This window comes from Haliaeetus leucocephalus, unplaced genomic scaffold (assembly GCF_000737465.1).
Source record: "Haliaeetus leucocephalus isolate CR32 unplaced genomic scaffold, Haliaeetus_leucocephalus-4.0 Scaffold195, whole genome shotgun sequence".
Taxonomy (NCBI): Eukaryota; Metazoa; Chordata; class Aves; order Accipitriformes; family Accipitridae; genus Haliaeetus; species Haliaeetus leucocephalus.
In genome coordinates, this window is record NW_010972631.1 from 7,711,224 (window position 1) to 7,732,947 (window position 21,724).

Sequence of the window (21,724 nt, forward strand, 5' to 3'; positions counted from 1 at the left end):
GGACTTATTTTGCTCATTCCTCTTTGTAGCTCACCCACAGTTCACAGTCCTCAGGACTAGACTTAGTTCTGGCGTGTGTCCGTGTATTTACCATCACCTACACTTTAAACACTCTTTGGATTTTTGTATTATAGGTATGTCTGCTCTGGATCCTTACAGATATTCTTTGTATTTGCCTGTATTTTGATACTTACTTGCTTGACGTCACAGTTTTTAAACTGAATCTTGTGTAACAGATTTCTTCTCGCGCTTGAGGAAAGTTCACATTTTGACTGTAGCAAGCTATGTCTTCGCACGCTTTGTCACATCTGTGCAAAGAGACTGAGTGGATTGCGGTTCCTGTATGTTACTCAGATGGGTGTTCCCTAGGTTTTCAAACAGCTTTCACATCACCGATGCTCTGCCTTTTTCAGCGTTCTTTTCCTTTTGACATTCAGTGTTTTGTAGACTTTTTCCTTACATACTATTTATAACCATGTACTTTGGCTTTCCTCTGGAGACATATTCTGCATTTCCATTTGGCAAATCAATATTTCCCTAACAAGGGTCAGGTCTGTATTTCTGATAGAGAGTTTGATATCTGTCCATTTTTACTGTTGCAATCTAAACTGTTTGTTGCCTGTTTTAAGGAGGTAGCTCTTGCCCTCCATATAACAAGTTTGGATCCTTATCAAACTCTGGTGTGAAGCCAATAAAATTCAATACTGCAGACTCGAGTGTAAACTATTACAAATCTACATCTATGGAAAATGTTACATTTGTGACTTGGAAGCAGTTTCCCATGCTACCTTGTTATCACTTAAACTAATAAGAAGGAAGACATGTCATGGAAGAGCAGTTGTTGTGCAAGGAGTGTTTCTCATTTGTCCTTAAAGGAGGTCAAGGACAGTTGGTTTGGTTCTTTAGCACAATGCGTTGATTAGCCTAAAAGCAGACATGCTTTTCCCTCCTCAAAGCGTTATATCCCTGTTAATCTGAATCCTGACACCCCATCACTAACATGTAATCCTCCCCATTTTCCACTTCTAATCTCAAAATCCTCCTAGAGATCCTGTGTTCTCCTGGGGAACGTGGCCCCTTGAATGGCTGGCTAAAAGGCTTTTTTCTGAATAATATAGACAGTCCTTTCCCTCTTAAGAATATGTTCTCCACCTTTGAATGCTAGTCCTCCCTGTGTTGGGAACAAAGGGAATCAGAAACTGATTTTTCACAGTACTAGTATCTTCTCTCCTCACTTTCTGCATATAGCCATATAATGTCATGTACAAGATAAGCTAAGTGACAGCTCTTATATGGGAACAGATAACAAGAATATAAAAGAGCATAATGTACCTATTTAAAAAATCAACACTGGGTTTCTTACTACAGGTTAGTCATTTTAATGTTAAAATTGCACCAGGTCATGAGTTGTGTTACGTTTGACACCGCTTGTGGGTTTGCTATTTCTATCCACCTTCACTGCACAGTACCACCCACTATACATGCCCTGTTCATCGAGAGGGAATGGAAAATAATTTCATGGATGGTATTTCATCCAGCAGCCATTGACTTGTGGCAACTCCAGTGATCTTAAGATTGCACAGTAAATGGAGATTTCTTGTTGGAGTGTAAATAGTTGGTCATCCTGCCTGCCTCAGAAATGCTCTGGCAGCGACTCTGAAACTCTCTCTTGCCTTCCACTGCACTTGCTGTTGAATGCCATAGCACTTGAGGTAACCGTTCATAGTTATCCTACCTTCTTTAAGTGATTCTGTTATGAGATTTTTCTTTGCCCTGATTGCAGATCACGTATAATAATGCTGTTTTAGTCATCTTTAGTCATCAAACCCATTTAAGCTTTCCCAGTAGAACTATAATATATTGCATTTTTTTAATTATAAAAGAAAAATGATTCCATTCAATGTGTGATTTTTCATTCTTCTCTTTACAAAGGTTATTTCTGCTTAATGGAGAAGAATAAAAGAAAAGAAAGGACAAAATATTACTGACAATGTAACCAAGCCCAGAAACGTATCAATAATAGACTTATGCCAGTATCGAGACGTCTTTATTCTCTGATGTGTTTGCAGTGTGTTTCATCTTCTTCAGCACTGTTAACAATAGATTTTTTCATAGATACCTTTACCGTTTTATGTGCAGTGCCATGTTCCTTTGTTATGAAATAGTTTTTATTGTTACTTTCATCTCTTTCCATAGCTACAGTGTGTGCTTATTTGTTTTAGAGCTTCGTTGGTTGGTTGGGAGTGCCAACGCTGCCTTCTGACAGAAGAATTACAGCTTTGGGGACATCTGATACGTTTTTAAATAACTTCACCTTGTCATTTCCATTTTTGCCTTGTCAGTCTTCTTTCTAATAACTGTTAGTTTCAGAAAAGTGCAACCAGCACTTACATTTCGAACGGGAAGTCTGCTCTATTTGCACACAAAGATTCTCAAGCAGTAGTAATGAGATCTGTTCCAAATTTTTATAACAACAGTCAGCTCTGATTTGATGAAATCAGTATGCATATTAGGAGAATATCAATTTAATCAACAAAGACATGAAATTATTTATTTTGATGAGGAAAGACTATTTTCTTTCAAAGCTAACAGGTAGTTGATTATGACATGTTTGAATTGTTTTATGCTCATGTTATCACCCTATTATAATATTAGTGCATATGAATCCAAACAAGACTGAAAACATGAAGGCTCTGACCTTACCAACATTACATATCCCCTCTTTTATTCTGTCTTTGATAACGTCAGTTTTGTATGTCTAAGAGAGATAGTTTTTCAGTGATTTCTATGCACAACTTTTGAAATTTCAAACCCTTGCTTTGATTTGGGATGAAAGAAAACATTGAAAACAAGTATTTCTGGAGAAACACGGATTCTGAGTTTTGACAAGCTCTAGCAAACTTGAAAATCACTGATTTTTCAGCTCAAGGATCAGTTCATCTGTTTCTCTCCGGAGAGAAGACTGCAACGAAACTGCAATAACATGTGTTAGATATGTATCTGCAATCGAAATCTCTGAAGATCGTTCGGTTTTTCCTTTTATGCATTGTTAGCTGATCCTGCAGAGCCATCCATCCAGTCCTCTGCTCAGGTCTGGTGTCACAAGAGGATTCAAGTTCTGGGACAATAATCTGAACTGAGCACTTCTCCCTTTTTTTTATATCCACTCTGCCCAGCATTAAAATTTTCTAGTGGGTTTGTATGATTACATCTCTGTGGGTGGATTCACTGTCCTAGAGCAGAGACAAATTGAATATGTGCTTGCCCGCTATGGGGCAGCTATACCCTATGTTTTTTAATCAACGTTCATCCTCTTTTTACGTTTCTTTTACAGGAAAATGTTAGAGAAGGAAGGAATGTTAGGAAGATCTTAATTGCCAGAAGCACTTACTAGCCTCGCCTTTTGGATTCATGTAAGTGACCACAGTACATGTAGAAGCTAGCCTCATCTACTGCACCCTGTCTGCTTTTATGTCTTAGGGAGCTATTTCTGCCTGAAGAATGTGTTCCTAGAGTACATTTTAAAGAGGCCCTTATCCTACAGAAATGGGTACAGCTTTCTACCCCAGCCTTTTTCAGAGAAAAACACAAACCAGATTTGACAAAACCAGTCCTGCAGAAATTCACATGATTTTTTTCAATCTCTCCACCTTGATTAAAAATGAAAATCCTGAAAAAAAAGAATGCTTTGTCACTTCAAATAAAAATGACATTTCTTTCCTACAGCCTCGATTTTACTTCTAAGCCAAAAGTTCTAAAATGCTCAAATACACAAATAATACTTTATGCCAGGTCAAATGAAACATTTAAACTGATCCAAGACTTCTTTTGGACTTTTTGATTTGCCAAATCTTTATGGGTCAACTCAAATTATTTTATTTATTTTCTTGAATTGACAGCAAAGAAACAGAAGTGAACCAGTTATTCACATAGCTGCAGTTGAAAATGATCTTAAAATATAGAGAGTTTGGTCATGAGAGTGAATGACCTCCAGTTCCAGATATATTCCTTCTTGGCTATCTTCCCCAAAAGATTTGATTTTGCCTTCCCAGCCTAAGTTTTACTTCCCTTGTGTTTATTATTTGATAAAGTGCCAGCAAAAGTACTTGTAGGAGATCAGCAACACACCAAAGATTATTTTCTTGCTGTGTTAGTCGGATTCTTAAGCTGCTTGTGGCTTTTTTGATGTTGAAGTAGATTTTATTCTACCGTCTGTCTGGGATATATCACTGCTACAACTTGAGCGCCAGAAGTTGTGTGCACGGATGAGGCTGAAGCATAATTATCATTGTAGGTATAAGGAGTTTTATCTGATGCTCTCCCCCTAGCTGGGCTTATTATTTCTGGACAAAAACCCAACCGAATTAATTACTGATGTAACAATCCAACGCTGCTGCATGCAACATCACTTAATCTGCAGGGCTTTCATTTCAAGCATAAAATTCAAACACTAAACGCGTTTCCCTTGACGGCCCCCCCGATCAGCAGGAGCTGCCTAGGAAGGCAGCAGCACTTGCGCGATGCCAGCCCTGAAGCCCTGGCCGGGTACGGCACGACGCAGCAGGTTGACGTTGGTGCTGGGAGCAGAGCTCGGGCGTTTCTGCAGCCCAGACGAGCCCATTAACCTCTGCTGACGCTCAGAAGCCCTCAGCTAATACTGCTTTCCCAAACCACGGTTTACTCTGAGCTATCGCGCGCTGTTGTATTTTTCTGAGAGAGCATTTAGGATGCAGTGATTAGGAGATATGTTTTCTGCTGCCTTGTAAGGCGAGGCTGGGGGAGATAAATGGAATTGACTGATTGCAGAACAATAATCTTCTCAGCTCCTCTGGCCTTGCTGAGAAGGGGGCAAAGGTTTGCTGACCTCATCTACACTTCCCTCTTTAACCTCCTTGTGTAGTTGTGAATAGCTGCAATATGTCAAAAGCCACAGGTGCCAGTGCAGGCAGCAGCTCAGGTATTAAGTTGAAGGAATATTACAGTAGCTTTTTAGCCAATTAACATGGCTGTAGGGGGCACCATCTGGAATAAATCTGCGAAGCAAACAGTTCACAGAAACCCAGCGGGCAGCTCTACGGATTGTTGTATTTGTATGGTACTTCATTAGAAAATAAACATATATCTTCCATCTCGAGCACGAAGCAAAACAGTATTAAACCAGATCTCTGATAGTTAATACAACGGTCTCTGCTAAATGACACATTTGTAAGAGTTGTGTGAATCACTGCAAGGAAAAGGTTGCGAAAACTCTAGTGACTGCAGTTATGTGTTGGCACAGCCAAAACTACTGCTCCTGAGTTAATGTAGAAATGTATTTTTCTCTTGGCTTGTGGTTGCAAAAGCCTGCTTTGATAACATTGCTAATATCAGTTAATGATTCAGTACGCAGAGAAGGAGCAAGTCATGCATCAGCAAACTGGAATAAACCAGTCCGCTTTAGCCTGCTTCTGGAACTTCATACTTCACTGTGTTTATATTTTTCTCCATTAGAGACCCACAGCAGGAGCCGTAAGATTCGTCATCACTAGATTTATTCCTGCCAAGGGTTTGTGGAACGCGCTAGGCTATAGCGTAGAACTGTTGGACCAGGCTAGTATTGATGCTTCGAGGATTAACCGTCCGCCCTCTCCCTCCTTGAGGCCATTCCCGTGTTCAGAGGCTGCCACGGGATGTACGGCCGGAACCGTTAACGTGGACAAAGTCCATCTTCGAAGGCACGGGAGCAGAAAGCACTGCAGTTTCCCACCGCAGCCCCCACGCCGCTCCGCGGACGGACACCTCTACAAGGACCGGTGTGAGGGGCTAGCGGAGCTCACCCACCTCTGCCCGGCGGTGGGAGCACAGCCAGGGCTTTGCAGGGCTCCTCCACGGTCAGGCTCCCGGGAGAGCCACGGCAAAGAACAGGGAATGTGTTTACGAGCCAGCTGAGGAATCGGCGGGGGTAAGCGTACGACACAATCAACAAACACGTGGCTCGTGGGAAATGCATATTTTATGTCAGAACAAATGGCATTTCGACAACCAATTTGCGTAAGTATACAGGGAAACAGATTACTTGTCACAAAAGCACCTGCTATTAGAAATAGAGTATTTTCTCACTAATCAAATTTTCCTGTTTTCTATACCAGAAAATCTTAGCAATTAGCGTAGTAATTGCGATAATAGAGCTAGCTGCTGAGCATTCCATTTACAAAGTGTTGTTCAGATATGTAAATAATGGGACTAGGTATGAGCATAGGATTAAATCTAATCACTTTTAGCTGGTTTAATGCCACCTGATCTTTTCTCCAGAAAAAAGAAAAAACGTTAATGTGGCTAGGAAGCAAAAAGACCACATTTAGCACGGCTCTCCCTAATTAGCCCTGCGAAGAAACCATCAGATGGAGCAGAACACCACACATCTGCACCTAGCCAGCTCTGGACATTTAGTTCAGGTATCTTGACGCAGTGGCACATTGTGCTGTAGAGACATAGCATACACCATAATTATGCTTATCAGCCTGCTCACGCCAAAATTAATTAGGGAGCTGTTCTGATATATATATATATATATATATATATATATATATGTTCAGATATATACAGTGATGACAATTAAAATGTTGGCATTTGTCAACAGTTACTTCACCCCAGGCACTACCTAACAAGCCACAGTCTGCTGTATACATGGAACTGAAATAACCATGGTAACTCTGGGTATATAGTGACATTTTAATGATCACTACCGCCTATCCTCAGGCCATCACTTCAGAACTAAATGGCCCATCAAGAAGCAGATGAATAAAGTGGCGTCCATACAATGCATGAAAAATGTTAGGCACTTTCAGGGATTAAAGCCATTTATACCTACCTCAGAAGGGAAAAAGGAGAGATGAACATAATACAAAAGCATGTATTATGAAGAAATAATAAAACCACTACATCCTACTGCAGCAACTGCCACTAAAATGTCAGTATCTACCAACAGCTAGCACAAATTGGTATCTAAGATACCAAAATTATTTCCTATTTTAAGTGCCTCTTACTATATACTGACTTTATAAATGGCAGCAGCAGTATCAAAGGTCTTTCATGCTCAGTCACTGCCAAACTGCAGTAGAAAAACTATCAGTTATAAACCACAGCAATTCTCAAGCAAAGAAGGGGATGCAATACAGTACTTTATTAACACTTTCATACAATCTGACCTGTTCTTAAAGAAAAAGATGGTGGAATCCTCTATTTTATTATTTTTTTCATCATTCTGATGAAAAGTCTGGTTTCCTAAAGCATTCAGGAATTATACTATTTTCTCCATGGTGAGGGAGAGTATTTGAGTGTATATAAAAGTATCTGTAAAACTGTCTTGTATTTAGAAGTTTCACTTACCAAAATGAAGAGACAACCAGAGGCAAGTTTTGTGTGTTCAGGAATAGTAGAAAACACGGACAAAATCAAGCAACCAAACACAAGGAGAAAACTGAAAAAGAAAGAATATTAATAATTGTTAATATTTTTCAGAACCCTGACCCAGTATCTATATTGATCCTACTTCACCAACATTAATAGAAGACTATCAATGAACAGTCTTCAATAATAGAAAGGAATTCAACCACTACTTAACTTGGTTCATTAAAGACATTAGAATAGCCTATTACTAAATCCACATGCTTCTGAGCAGCACTGGTAGAATCAATGGAAACAAAGACAAGAAACAAGATTTTCTTGGAGAAATGACCCAATATGCACAGACACTACTTTTGGTATCACACTCCTGTATCTTTATGCAGTCCAGATACTCTTAGTGGCTTTAAAGAAAGATCACCAATGGGAGCGTCCTCTCCCCAGCGTGAAAAATCATTTCTCCCACAACTGACCACAAATATCTGCTGTATAAGCTTATCGAAGAGCTAAGGTACGTATTGCACCTAACCGCCCATCTGAAACAACTTCCTTCTGAGCAAGACTTCCTGTACAAACTACTAGAAGCTGAGAGGTAGTTGAGTTATGGCCCTAAATGGACAGGCTCCATTCTGGGAACAAGCTTAATATCATACAACCCATCGAAGAAGTTAAAACAAAGGAGGGAATTAAGAAAGTCTTACACAAGTCGTGCAATTACAATCGGGAAAACATGACTGCGAGTTTGAGCTTGCATGAGCTTGCACGTGTCATGGTACTGACGAATACAGGCAGGCAAAGCAAAACACCAACACGCTGCTAAATCTCTTTGCGAGGAAGATGCAAACACCTGGTATCACTATAGAAATTCTTGCATATCCCAGGTCTGATCTTTACAGCAGACAGCACGTGGTGTTTGCAGAGATGAGCCTGCAGAGCTGGTATTGCTCTGACGCCTATAGTATGGATGAAAAGGAATATCCTTTCCTATCGCACTGCTTCACCAATGATAACACCACTGTGCTGGTGAAACCATCTATGAATTGGACCAGAAAAGAAGTTCATCTCACCCACAATACCATGAACTGACTAATCAGCCAGGCAGCACACTGAATGAGTGCAAGGCGGTTCATGTTCTATATTTTAAATTCTTGTGCTAGGTTTTGGAAGTAGTAATAATTGATTCTATCAATGTTTTGCTAATTTCCATCTTAAAACACTTGTCAGTCATGCTGGGCAATGAGTCAACTAACAAAGGGCAGGGCTTTGGCTTTTGTCTGAATTGCTGGGACTCTTCTTAGCAGATGCTCTAACCCAACATGAATAGGCACTGTAATTAATGCAGATATATAACTGCAAGAAAGTGCAAATGGCTCCTTCCTGATACAAAAGGGACTCAGAGGGACTCCTCTTCCAGGGACAAAGGGGAAAAACATAGAAATTACTGATCTAGATAGAGGGTGCATATGTTTTTCAATACGACGTTTCCTTTAACCAACACAATAATTCTGAAGGCACAGAAAGCACCTTTTCAGAAAAGTACTGGCGAGTGTGTGTGGGGTGTTTCTGGTGGCCAAGTTGAACATCCCTCAGCAGCGTGCTCTCGTACGCTCGTACGCTGAGCCGTACTAGGAAGAACGTATCTGGCAGGTTGAGGGAAAGGATTATTTTCCCCTGTTTGACATCTGAAAGACCACATCTGGAGTGCTGTGCCCAGTTTGAGGCTCCCCAGCGTGGAAGAGAGATGGATAGCCCGAAGCGAGCCCAGGGGAGGGTCACCAAGGTGGTCAGGGCTGCAGCTCATGACATATAGGAGGGTCTGAACAGAGCTGGGTTTGTCCAGCCTGGGCAAAGGGAGGCTGAGACCTCTGACTGCTCTCCTCAGCTAGCTAATTCTGGTTATAAAGAAGGCAGAGAGGACACAGTTTGCAGGAAAGAAAATTATGATTACCGATAAGGAAAAAAAAAGTCAGAGTGAAGGTGGTTCAGCACAGGAACAAGTTGCCCAGCGAGGCTGTGAAATTTCTATTCCTGGCGATTTCAGAACTTGGCTGCAAAAGGCTCTGGTCTGACTTGGAAGTGAGCAGGAGGTTGGACTAGATGACCCGAAGAGGCCTCTTCCAACCCAAGTTCTTCTATGATTCTAACTACCAGGTACAAACATTACTATATTATTGCATCGGCCCCCACTTGCGCTTCAGGAGCTAAAATTGCTCTTTCCCTTACAACATACGGATTTTCCATAGTGCTGTAATATAGTAGTGCTGTAATATATCCAGTACATTAGATAAAAATTAAGTCCATTTCTTCAGAATTTCTAGTAGAAAATCTGATATGCAATGCGATAAGACATCGGAGGCACATCTTGTAGCCTATCACTTAATTGCTGGGGCGTTCTACTCTGAAAATCAAATCTGGTAGGAGCTTGCATATAAGCTCTATTAAGAACTGTAAATAAAACAGTTCTTATCCAGGAGGGTAAAGGGCATCTCTGGGACGTACCATTGGCACATCTATCTTCCAGACTAAAGAAAGATAAAGATCAGCATATATATGCTTAAAGGTTTCATAAAAAACTCATTCAAGTGACAAAAATCCACCTTGTGAGCAATTTTGCTCCCCTTCCCCACACTTTTTTTAAAAAGGAAAATCTCCCAGAACATTACTGGTAGTTTCAGCTGCTACAGTCTTCAGATACAACCCCCCTATAATTACATCCTACTGACACAGGCATAAATGTGGTTTCTCCTCGTTAAGGCTTGCACGGAGGGCAAAATAAAATTAAGAAGTGACTAAGAATTTACAGTAAAAGGATGTAATTTCCTTTTGCTGAATTTCTTTAGTCCTGAATCAGTTAAAATGATATTTTCTTAGTTCCTTTGTGTTTAGGTATTAAAAATTGCTCTTGTTTAGTTGTATTCCAGTAATACCAACTAAATTGGAGGCCCAGTTGTACTGGGTCTTGTCCAAACACACAATACAAGTTTTCACTTGGAAGAGATCTCTTACAGCACAATTATAGAAAACAGACGCAGCAGGAAAAAAAGCAAGCTGGTTGTTCCCATATCACAGCTGGAGACCACGGCACAGAAAAGGTAAGGGACTTGCCTAAGGCTACATGGAAAGTCTTTATATGTGGAATAAACCTGAACCTTTTAAGTCCCAGCCCAGTCCTGCAGTCACAAATCTGTTCCCTGCTCACCCACCGCTTGCTTTGCTGTAGTTCCTTCAGGACGGCGATTTAGAAGATCACTGTGGGCAAAGTGTCGATTCACGATAGATGGGAAAAGTGAGTCAGGAGAGGGGAATCAGTACAGTTAAGCAGTGTATTAATTGAAATAAAGGTAAATATTCAGGAAAGCCAGATGCAGTTTAGATTAGCACCTGGTAGACATAGTTCTGCAGATTATCCATGAAAAGCAGAAACAATCCTCACAGTAATACGTAAGCATAGTCTTGGAAAGATATTTTTCCAAACCTCTCTAACCTTTTGTTCTCAGTTTTTCCAGAAACTCTAAAAGGAATGGAGCATTGTTATTAATTATTGTTATTAAAGAACAAAAGAAAAATGTTTGCATTTATCCACCCACACATTCAAATCTTGCCCCTCTATCCCTCATTCCCCTCTCCAACATTGAACACTTTTTTTACTGCCATTCAGCATATTATGTCTAAAATTAGACTGTAAGCACTTTGGGGGAGGGGAGAAACGCAGTCCTATTAGCCTTGCAAAACCAAAAGCATACTTTTAGGTGCTGTAAAACACAACACTAGCAACAAAAGTAAAAGGATTAAGTGTTTTGGAATATTTTCTGTAGTTTATTTACCACAGACGTGTTTTCCTTCGAAGTAAACCGATAGTCAGGTTCACTTTCTATCTTCTTTAATGTAATCTGTTTACTCGGGCCACGCAGTGAAAGCACCTCTCTTTTTCCCCAGCTAGAACTGAAGGCACGAAGGATACAGCAACGCCTTTCACCTGGCTGGACGCTAAACAAGGATCTGTCCAGCAACAATAAATCTCTAAGGTTCAAACTCCGTGGTGGTCAAAGTGTATCAGAAGTTGTTCTTTCCTGACATGAACTATTTCTCCAGTGACAGATGAAGTGTAGAGGATTGCATTAAGCCCTGGGTAGTCACTTTATGACCCTCAATAGAGGAAAAAGTACTTTTCGAATGCCATCATTTGAACTGTGTGCTGTGATACGTGCTATACAAGAGGATGCTGCTGTAGGTAGAGAGCAGTACAAAGCAAAACACAGAGCAATTATATTTGGCCTCTAGTGGTTCAAGCTGGATCATATATTTGTTCAGGCTGAAAAAAACAGATGGTCTTTCCTTGTGCATTCAGTACCAGACAGTAAAACGTACGCCTTAGGCAGCAACTTCCCATAAAATTATTCAAGCACTGCCATAGTCTTGTATTTTATCAAAAGCAGCGACTTCCATCTCATTTCAGCAGTAATCAGTTTTGATGCAGATCCTTTCATCTTATTCCCCTGCTTCTGAAAGCATACACTAATTGGAGAAAAGCCAATTTATGAAAGATAATATAACTCAGAAGCTTTGATATTTATTCAATCCACCTCTCATAAACTTTTCTTACTGGTTAATTAGGAACTACCAATTCTCCATTTATTTAATTTTCAACAGAATTTTACTATAGTTTGTGATTTAAGGGCTGTTCACATGGAAGAGGATGTTCAGCTTAAAGCAATTGTTAAAACATTACTCAGGGACTATCATAAGCACAAAAAATACACTCAGGGAAGATCTTTAAAAGCTATTTTGCTACATTATTTACTGCTAGAATTAAAATAATCAAAAGTTAAACATCTGCAAACAGTTTTATGACCTCTTCTGTAAATAATAAAAACGTATCACTGTTAAAGTGACACAATTAAGCGATTAGACCACCAGAGTTATGTTCCTATTATTTGAGGTCTGATTTAATCCCCATAAATGCAAGGGCATTCAGGATTATGACCAAAACTGTTTGCAAATCATCGCCAGTGCCATTATCCTGGATTTTGTACGGAAGGTAGAAAATGTTTGAAAGCTTTTGCTAACCTTAACTACAACCAAAAAGTAGCTCTTACTTTTCCCACTGGTACAAAGTCAGAACCAGTGCAGTTGCTTGCAAACTTGCAGCAAGTTGTTTCCATTCACGAGGTATGAGACTACGAAGAAGCTATTTGAGCCCCTCCGTAAGTAATTCCTGCCCACAGCCAGGAGCAGTGACCATGTTTTCTTAACAGTGACCGGGATCTCGCCGAGCTGAGTATCCAAGTACCAATTTAAATGATTTTTTTAATTCTTGAATGCATAAAATCTGTGTGAGGCATTAGATAAATAAATGTGCTGAAGTTTATACTGGATGTAGAACACCGATAGATCCATGACCAGTTCAGGTAAGTGGATACAACACCCAGTAAAGACCCTATAAAGAAAGGAAGGAAGGAGACGGTCATTCATGGCACTGTTATACTTTCATTGGGACTGTTAGTTTTGGTGAACAGTCCTCACAAAAAGCACAGGGATGGGTATCTGATAAGCGGTTTGCCCTACACAAGATCCTTGTCTTGGCTAGATGCTGTCGGCACTCTCGCCCCTCTCGGTGCGTGAGAAAAGGAGACTTCACGGCTTCAGCGTGCCATGGAGCTGATGGGGACAGAGAAAAAACAGCGTTTCCTGGACCAGGAGTTACTGTTACATATAGACCCAATTTGCAAGGCACTAAGTTCCCATAGGGGAGAACGTATGCCTATCGCTGGACCGAGAGCGGGCATACCACGTCGCATCCTGGAGCAGACGTTCATGCTCAAGACGGGAGAGCAGCAGAAACCTGACAGCTCCCGCCGGCCTCCGCTGCCTCCGAGCAGGCAGTTCTTGGAGGAAGGGGGGAAATATCCTCTCCAACAGGGTACAGAAAGACAAACGCTGAAACCTTCTCCTAGCTTCGGCAAGAGCTGGAAGGGAAACCGTCAGCTAGCGCAGGCGCGAGGAGGACATTTACGCCGGTGCTGTGGGATCTCCCTTAAAACGTAATCTTTTCAACTTTCCTATAAAACAGATAATGCACTGCTGACAGGGTGGAAAAGAATACAGTTTAACAGTTTTGATAGTGTAAGCCATGTGGATTAAATTTTCCATCATTTATAGTTTCAATGTGACTTGTTTATGCAAGAAAATGAGATATGACAAAGGTTATGACAATTTGTTAAAAATGTTTGACAAAAGCCACATGGAGAATAAGCGCTCTCCCATAGAAAAAGCTCATAAATTTCTCCTGTAGGCTTTCTTTAAAATGACTTGCACTTCAACCTTTTCCTCAAGTGGAAGAGTGTAACATGTTAAGGGCTGGATACCGTGCTGCCTTCTACCCAGAAATAACACAACCCTGCCTATGGAGAGGTGGAGTATGAAGACTGCGTTGTCTTAAAATGTGAAAATAAACTGGATAGAAAACTTGGAAAATTATTTTTGAGATAAAAAAATAAATACACAGCAAAACCAGCTTTTTATATATATTCTGGTTTTGGATTAATTATTACCTTTTTCAGAAATACAAAAATTTGAACTGAATTTCAGGTCTGAATTTTTTTAAGAACTTAACTTGCCGCTGAAGCAACTTGTTTAGAAAGATGAGTTTGGTCAGGCTCTGATGAATAAATTTTATTCAAACAATTAGAACAGTTCATCAAGTATGAAAGAGTTCAAGTTTGCAGTGTCAAAAAAAGTGTTGTCAACCTACATTGACCTTTTCTGTCATATTTTTAAGGAGTCATATTTTTAGCAGCGTCTGCTAAGTGATTGCATTTGGCTTATTTTCACAAAGCAATGAAAAGGCTATAACAGGAGGTGTAATCAAAACCAAGCAAATGAAACAGCTCAGATACCTATGGGACACCAATGAAAGTGTCATTATATGCTCATTTGATAATCTATTCCATCTCAGACAAAAAATAAAACATCAAGGTAAATTTCTCCAGGGGTCTATAAAGCAGGCATCATTGTTCCTTGAGCAAGCACATCAGCTTAGAAGAAAAGAAAACAAATCAAGAAATGCTTTTTCTGACGGGTTTAATGCTCAGAGATACTTGTGACCTAGATATTTTCTAGAAGTTTTTCATGGACTTCAACAAGAGACATTTTCTGACACAAAAATAAGAGTAAAGCATGTGTTCTTCCAGATTTTAACTATTTTGAAGATTGGGAAGCGTGATACTGATTTGCATCCCAGGATCCTTGTTTGCACTTACAGGTGCCTCAAATCTGTAGAAAATGACAAAATGCTCCTTTTATCACACCTAAAGAGTAGGTCTTTTTGTAGACCAAAATTTTCAAATGTGAATGCTTAATTTAGTAAACAAATTCTGTATTTAGATAACTCTGTAGGTATTTTTTTTTCTTTTGCATCAAATAGCCCTAACTCCCAATGACAAGTCTGGTAGCTCACCTGCCAACCTTTGCTTCACCACAGATATTTCCCAAGAAAATTAATTTAAGACATGAATAGAAACAATGTTGTATTTATCACTGAGCATTGGTTGCAGGATTTATATAGTTTTTTTAGAACATATACAAAATTAAGATAAAAACTTTATTATAATGCAATGGAGAAAATTAAAAGAATTACAATATGAAGCTGGAGAAATGAAAACCACTGCATAATATTTTTTGTAAAATCATTTGTCCGTTGCAACCTATTTATTCTAACCTTGCCCACAATCTAGGGCAAAGGGAAATACTCAAGTAACCTTTTCCTGTAAAAGTGTTTGCTAACACACTGTACTCAGATCTCTTGCTAACCAGAAAAATAATCCTTAACCTAAGAAACGTGTGGATCTGTAAGAAGGAAGTGTGTTCTGGTAATCACCAGCATAATTCACTTCAAAACCAGCTTTTCACATCTTCAGATTTTAAGACAGAAATACTGCCACTACCACATGTTTGGTTTTTTGAAGGAAGAGCGCAAAATGAAAAGAACAGAAGAATTGTAGGACTGCTGGGTATTTTTTATGCCACAGCTAACAGTCTCCATCTCCTCTCTGCTCAGCGCTGAGAGGACAGCTCTGGCTCCAGCGAAGCTAAGGCGTGATTGATTGTAATGGGGCCAGACATCACTCACCTTCATTATCTAATCGTCCATCAGTGGCCAACAGAGCCATGGCTTTGGCAGCTAAAACTACGTAGAACCCTACTGGGTTGGGACAAAAAGCCTTTCTAACTTAGCCTCTGGAGTTAATCCCACTCAGTGTGACTCAGCTAGACCCCGAGTAAATCACCCCGTGCCAGGGAACGGCACTGTTACTCCTGATGGCTCCTGGTGGTCTGCACCATTAAATGGTGAGGACTACCACTAGTATCCTTTTGGCCTGGGTAAAACAACACTTTCCTAGACAATTCCTGGGTACGGTCTGGGAGTTAGCATGTATCTGGATGAAATTTTTCTCTGGACTTGCTAATACATCTTTTACTATGGACAGGTACTACTGGATGTCAAGTTACAGTGCTGAAAAAATGTTATTAAGTCCATACCCAAGCACCATCAAACGAGCATATTTAAAACATAAGCTGTAATTTATGATCAATCAGAATATTTCAGTATTGTTGTACGTCTTAATTGAAGGTAAGGATGGAGGCACAGTCTATTGAAAATTTAGTCATTCAAATTCAGGTGCCGGCTTGGCATATTTTAATAAAATGCTTGGGATTAAACTACTTGCAAGATTTGGGATTAAGACAATTAGCCCAACATGGTTGTGGGAAGCACCCAAGGGTCAGCTAATAATCTCTATTTCTCCTATACTTCTCCAGTAGTATATTGTATATTGGATTTTGCTTTGGTTTTAAGTTTGTTTTCCAGTGGTGTATGGTCAGTAACACAGGGAATTAAAGGAGTTCTTCAGGGGAAAGGACTACTCAAATGCAGTCATGCAAATATACTGCTGCACTACATGAGTAAAAGGAACTCCTTTTCATCACACCCCTCAAGAAGGCCTCTTAGTAACCCTTGGCTATTTCTATAACTTTTTATTATTCCAGACATGTGAACAAAGTAGTACCCACAATGAACAAAGTAGGACCCACAAATCCTCCAGCAATAGCTTTCCAGACTGCAAAATAACACAGTTGTTATGGCAGCAAAATTCGCTTTCAAGATATAGATGAAGAAAAGAATCTATGGGATACTTGGCTTTGTATGGGGATTCCAGTTTATTTGCTGTCACTAAATGCTATTAAGACTCACACATTAACAGAATACCGCATCACAAACCACTTTTTTTTTTTTTTTTTTTTTGTTAAATAGACAAAGGTATTTTAAGTGGCAGCATCAGAGTTTTGATGTGTATTGTACCACACAACTATATCAGCCTGTGATGGCTGTGGGAGGAATGGTACAAAACAATTTCAAATGACAAATACCAGTTAATCTGCTCACTTTATGATGCTTTCATTCAGCAGGTTGATTAAGACAGGAACGATTTATCACCTTTTTAATATACTGAAATACAGAAGAATATTTTTAAACACTCCATTCAGGAGAATGAAGATGAAAGAGCAAGTCTGTCCTGAAGAAAACCATATATTCATGACAGAATTTAAAAAAATGGTAAGCATAACACAGTAGTTAAAAGTCCAGGCTACCTTATAGCCCCAGCACCCCTCAGAGCTACCACAGAAATCTAAGCAGCTGCAAATGCCGGGGCTCATTAAACTTGGCAGCATAATTTCATAATGGCATAAAGAATAAATATTTTTAAAATTTCTTCAACGTACCGAGATCTAGGTCTTCTTTCTCTAATTTAATTTACTCCTATTAACTAATAGCTGGATTTTGGTTTTTGCTGAAACCTTACAGTTGACTTCAGTGGAAGTATGGCTTGTGTTGGGAATTATGAGCTGACTCATAAATATCACCAGAGCAAAGAAAACCCTGTTAATTTCCTAGTTTTCTCCCAGTAGTAAACAAGGATATAAATGGAACACAGAATATTTTTCCAACATAATGCATTGTTAGTATTAAACTTACTTCTAAGAATCAATCACTGCACTGTAGCTCGAGGGTGTTCAGTTTTATACCACACCATTAGTCTTGTCTTCCTTAATCTAAATAAGTTCTGCGCTTTCTGGAATCTGAAGTGCCCTTTCTTGTTGTTAGGCAGCAGTACTAACAGACCCGGACCTGATGGCAGAAGCATGTGAGACTGCGAAAGAAGAATCACCTCATTTCGAAGGGTTCAAATGACGATGAGTATTTCCTGGGTTTAATGTATTTATAGCAACACTTATCTCCTCTCCATGAGGGTCTATGCTCATGATGTTGACAAGAAAGCAGCACAAAGTCTCAAAAAATGGGGGGGAGCGGGGCGTTCACCTCTTTCCTTGTATGCTTTAAGTTTCTTAGTGTTTAAAAGCAGAGAGCAGATACGCGCTTTGTCAAGCTCTAGGACTTGCTGCAGTGGGTACAACAAACGGCTTGTGGGTTTATATCACACACTGCTTCGAGAACAGAACAGCTCTCGCACTGACCTAAAGCAAGATGTACCACTGACTTTTCAAAACGAGGCTTTATCCCGAGCCTCTCCAGTCAAAGCCCAATGATGTGACTCATTTTCCTCTATTCTTCGGGGTCTTTTATCTTGTAATCACTGCAATTGGAAAGAGGGCCACGTAATTGCTTCCGTGCATCACACAAGATGTTCGGAACTCCCTACGACGTACCGCTGCTAAGAAAACCAGCGGTGGCTGCTCGCAGCGGCGAGCGAGGGCATCCTGTGTGCCCACAGCGGGACCTGCCCCCCCGGGATGTTTGTGAGAAATTCGGCTGGTCCTCACACGTCTGGATTCCGTGTGCCAACGGTATGCTTCTACGTTGCTTTGGCAACAATAATATTTCTGTTTTGATAATGAGTTATTTTATTAAATGCTGAGTTGCAAAGGTTCTGGAACAACTATTGTGCTTATGCAGAATGTTAAATACACAAAGCGATCACTTATTTTCCATATGGGGAAAAACTTGCCCTTCGACCTTCTTAAACACATTGAAGCTGCTGCTTGTCTGTTTGAAACAACACATGAAGGTGCTTTTACTTTCCAACATTTTATCTTACAGTGGCTTGCGCTCTTTGCCAAAATCATCCCACTCAGAAAGTAGTGTGATACAAGTCTGCATTTTTAAGACATATTACAGGCACAGAGATAACTTCATATGAATTCTACTTCAGCAGATCAGTTTCGTCTCACAGATGCTGATCCTGTAAGCCCTCACTCAAGTGTTCAAGGTCAGGCTGGATGGGGCTCTGAGCAACCTGATCTCGTAGAAGATGTCCCTGCCCATGGCAGAGGGGTGGACTAGATGGTCTTTAAAGGTCCCTTCCAACTCTAAGCCTTCTGTGATTCTATGATCTATGTGCATAGTTTAATCAGAGATGATTGTGAGTATATACTTCCAAACACTGACCGTATGCTTCAAGGTTGGAGAAGCAGCCCTGGAGATCCCTTTGTTAACCACACAGTTAAATTCAATTTTCCAGCACTTCAATACCCAGAGTACTAGCCTTCAGTAGTTGCATGGCACGTCCTAGTGAACAGGATTGTAATTTCCTACACCTTTCCTGAGCAATTAGGAGACAAGCAGACATGTATCTCTGCTGGACGGAGAAAAACACCTCTCTCTCTACAAGGAGGTGCAGTTAGTTGGTGTATCTCAGCTAAGAATGATTTCTGGCTGTGGAAGTGCCAAGGGAATATCTCCCTGTTGTACCTCTGGGACTCCTACCACAGCACCTTACAACCTTCAGTGTACTCCGTCCAGACAACTCCATTGACACAGCAGTGTTGGTTCCCTATATTAACAACGTGGAGCAGAGACACATGATAGTTTGGCCTCCTACAATTCATAAAGATTCACATTAAAAATCAGTACAGGCGAGGCACTGAACGGCTTTTGCAAATTCTGAGTCTCTGAGAGTCTAAATTCTTAACTGTCTTTAAAACATTAACTCAAGTGTACATGAGAAGCCTGTGAGAGTTAAGAATTGGTCCTTCCTAGGCTAGGAGTGATTTAAGCTATGTATGGGACCCAAACAGAGCACTTGCACAGCCAGGAATTGTTCTTAGTTGAGATACACCAGCTGACTGCACCTCCTTGTAGTGAGAGCGGTGTTTTTCTCCTTCCAGTAGAGATGCGTGTCTGCCTGTCTCCTAATTGCTCAGGGAACTTGACAAGCGAAAGAGTGGATTCAGGGTGAGCCAAAAATGTTGTGTGTATTTATCTGTAAAAAACAAGTTCTGCTAGCTGAATCTTTTTCTTCTCATATATTTTGTGACCTGTTATGAACATTTATTTATGTAGATTTAAAGAATAAATGCCGAGCACGACTAGGCATCTTGATTTAACTGAAAAATCATGTAACAGTATCCATCCAGCCACGTGAGAGCACGCAGATGAAAAAGTAACCCAATCAACCAATATACCAAAGCAACAGAAACCCTTTTCAACTTAACAAGATTGTTTAGTCAAACCTTCCTATAAAACCGTATGAAATAAATAGTTTTGCAGTATGCCCAGAGCATCACTGAGCTCAGACAATCACAGGCAAATAAATAACGGAGGACCCATCTGTTAAAATCATCATATTAATCTCTAACAAAGCTAAAGTTACACTGGCTTCTTTCACAAAGGGAATTCATAAAAATCACAGTCTCGCGTTGGCTGGAAGGGACCTCCAGCGGTTTTCTTGTCCAACCCCCTGCTAAAAGCAAGTTCAATTCCATCAGCTTGCTCAGGGCTGTGTCCAGCCGAGTACTGAGTGTCCGCAGGGAGGGATGCTCCATGGCCTCCCTGGGCAGCCTGGTTCCACACCCAACTGCCAGCATGGTTACAATTTTTTTCTTAATATCAAGTTGCAATCATTACATAAGAAACACTAAGCATCACATTACTTCACTCCTCAAAGTATAATGACCACATTTCTTTTTTTTTTTTTTTTTTTTTTTTTTTTTTTTCCCAGATCACCAGACTGCATCACTCAATCTACTAGATGAAGAAGAAGTGGGCTTGATGGGCTGGGATCATGGGATGGTCTGCATCCTTGTTCTCCTGGTGCTAATCTCTTATAGCTATCACCTCCTTACCCCAACCACCTCACTTTGTACCTTTTGAAGGTCTGTAAACCTAATATTGAAGCACTGAGGTCAGATATCAAGGCCTTTTAACCTAAAACAGTTTCACAGTTCTCTGTAGTACCCTCATTATCTGGATTGCTATTTTGGCACTCTCTTTTCTTTTATTTTGCCTGTTATTTTTCCTGCAACCCAGGTAAGAACAAAGCCAAACTGCTGTTTTTACTATAACGATAGACATGGTTTACTTTGTGTATAACTCGACTTGTTCATACTCCTTTTAGTTTGTCAGAGGGTTTTATTTTATATTATTGAAAATGCAAAAAATCCCACCAGACCTGGGCCACGCAAGTCAAAAAACAGGATGCATATTAATGATACCTTGATTATATAAATTATTATCTCTTGGCCAGCACTGGAGGATTTTCCAGCTATTAGCTGTTATTTTCAGATACAGAAGCCCTGGGTAGCTGTTTTGAGGCTGACATACTCGGGAGCCCTAGTTTGCCTGTGGAACACTTTTGAGGCTCAAGCCAATAATTAAATGCCCAGGCACAGATTCAGATGTCCAGTAGTACAGCGCTTTCATTTGGAAATGTATTTATCACATCTTCAGCAGGCTGTGTGATGTCTTTCCACAATGTGTTTCTGCTACCTGTGGCCACGGCCCAGGAGGTCACACGCTGCACCCCCCTACCTTATTAGCTTTTTTTGGCTTTAGATGAAGAATGGGGATTTGTAATGAGATACCTACGTGGTCTGTTTGAAAGACAAAAAGGCCACTTCAGCCGGCGCGCTGTAACGCACATGCAGCCAGCGGTGGCTGTAATTCTTTTGTAGGTAGGTAAACAGAGAGAATTACTTTAAAAAAATGAATATTCACGTATTTCTTAGCACTTATGACTGGGAGTGACCATGAGGTCACTTAGCCAGGCTTCCGAACGGTACCGGCGACCTCCGCACTTTGGGAGACTGAACTTTTCCGTGCCTTTGGGATTTGGGAAAGGGGCCCTACAGCTACAAGCAGCATATAGGAAGGACCACCTGGTTGCTATGGGCAGAGCACGGCCTGGCTGCAAAGAAAAGCCAAAATACTTTCTGAGTCCCTGACAATTTGATCTGCAGGAAGCCTTTTTCCTGACTCCAGATTGCCCCATTTGATCTCCAGGAAGTAACGAGAAGGAAAATGCAGGCATCTAAGAAAACTTTCTCG

General features: G+C 40.4%; 1 protein-coding gene across 1 annotated transcript in view; it reads right to left on the bottom strand.

The window, feature by feature from the left end:
• The window catches only part of KCNQ5 (potassium voltage-gated channel, KQT-like subfamily, member 5), a 283,665-nt gene that overhangs the window by 75,733 nt on the left and 186,208 nt on the right, over window positions 1-21,724 (bottom strand). The window contains exon 2 of the mRNA XM_010565781.1: window positions 7,369-7,459. The gene's annotated coding sequence lies outside the window, so the exon portion shown is untranslated. The remainder of the gene's footprint in view (window positions 1-7,368; window positions 7,460-21,724) is intronic.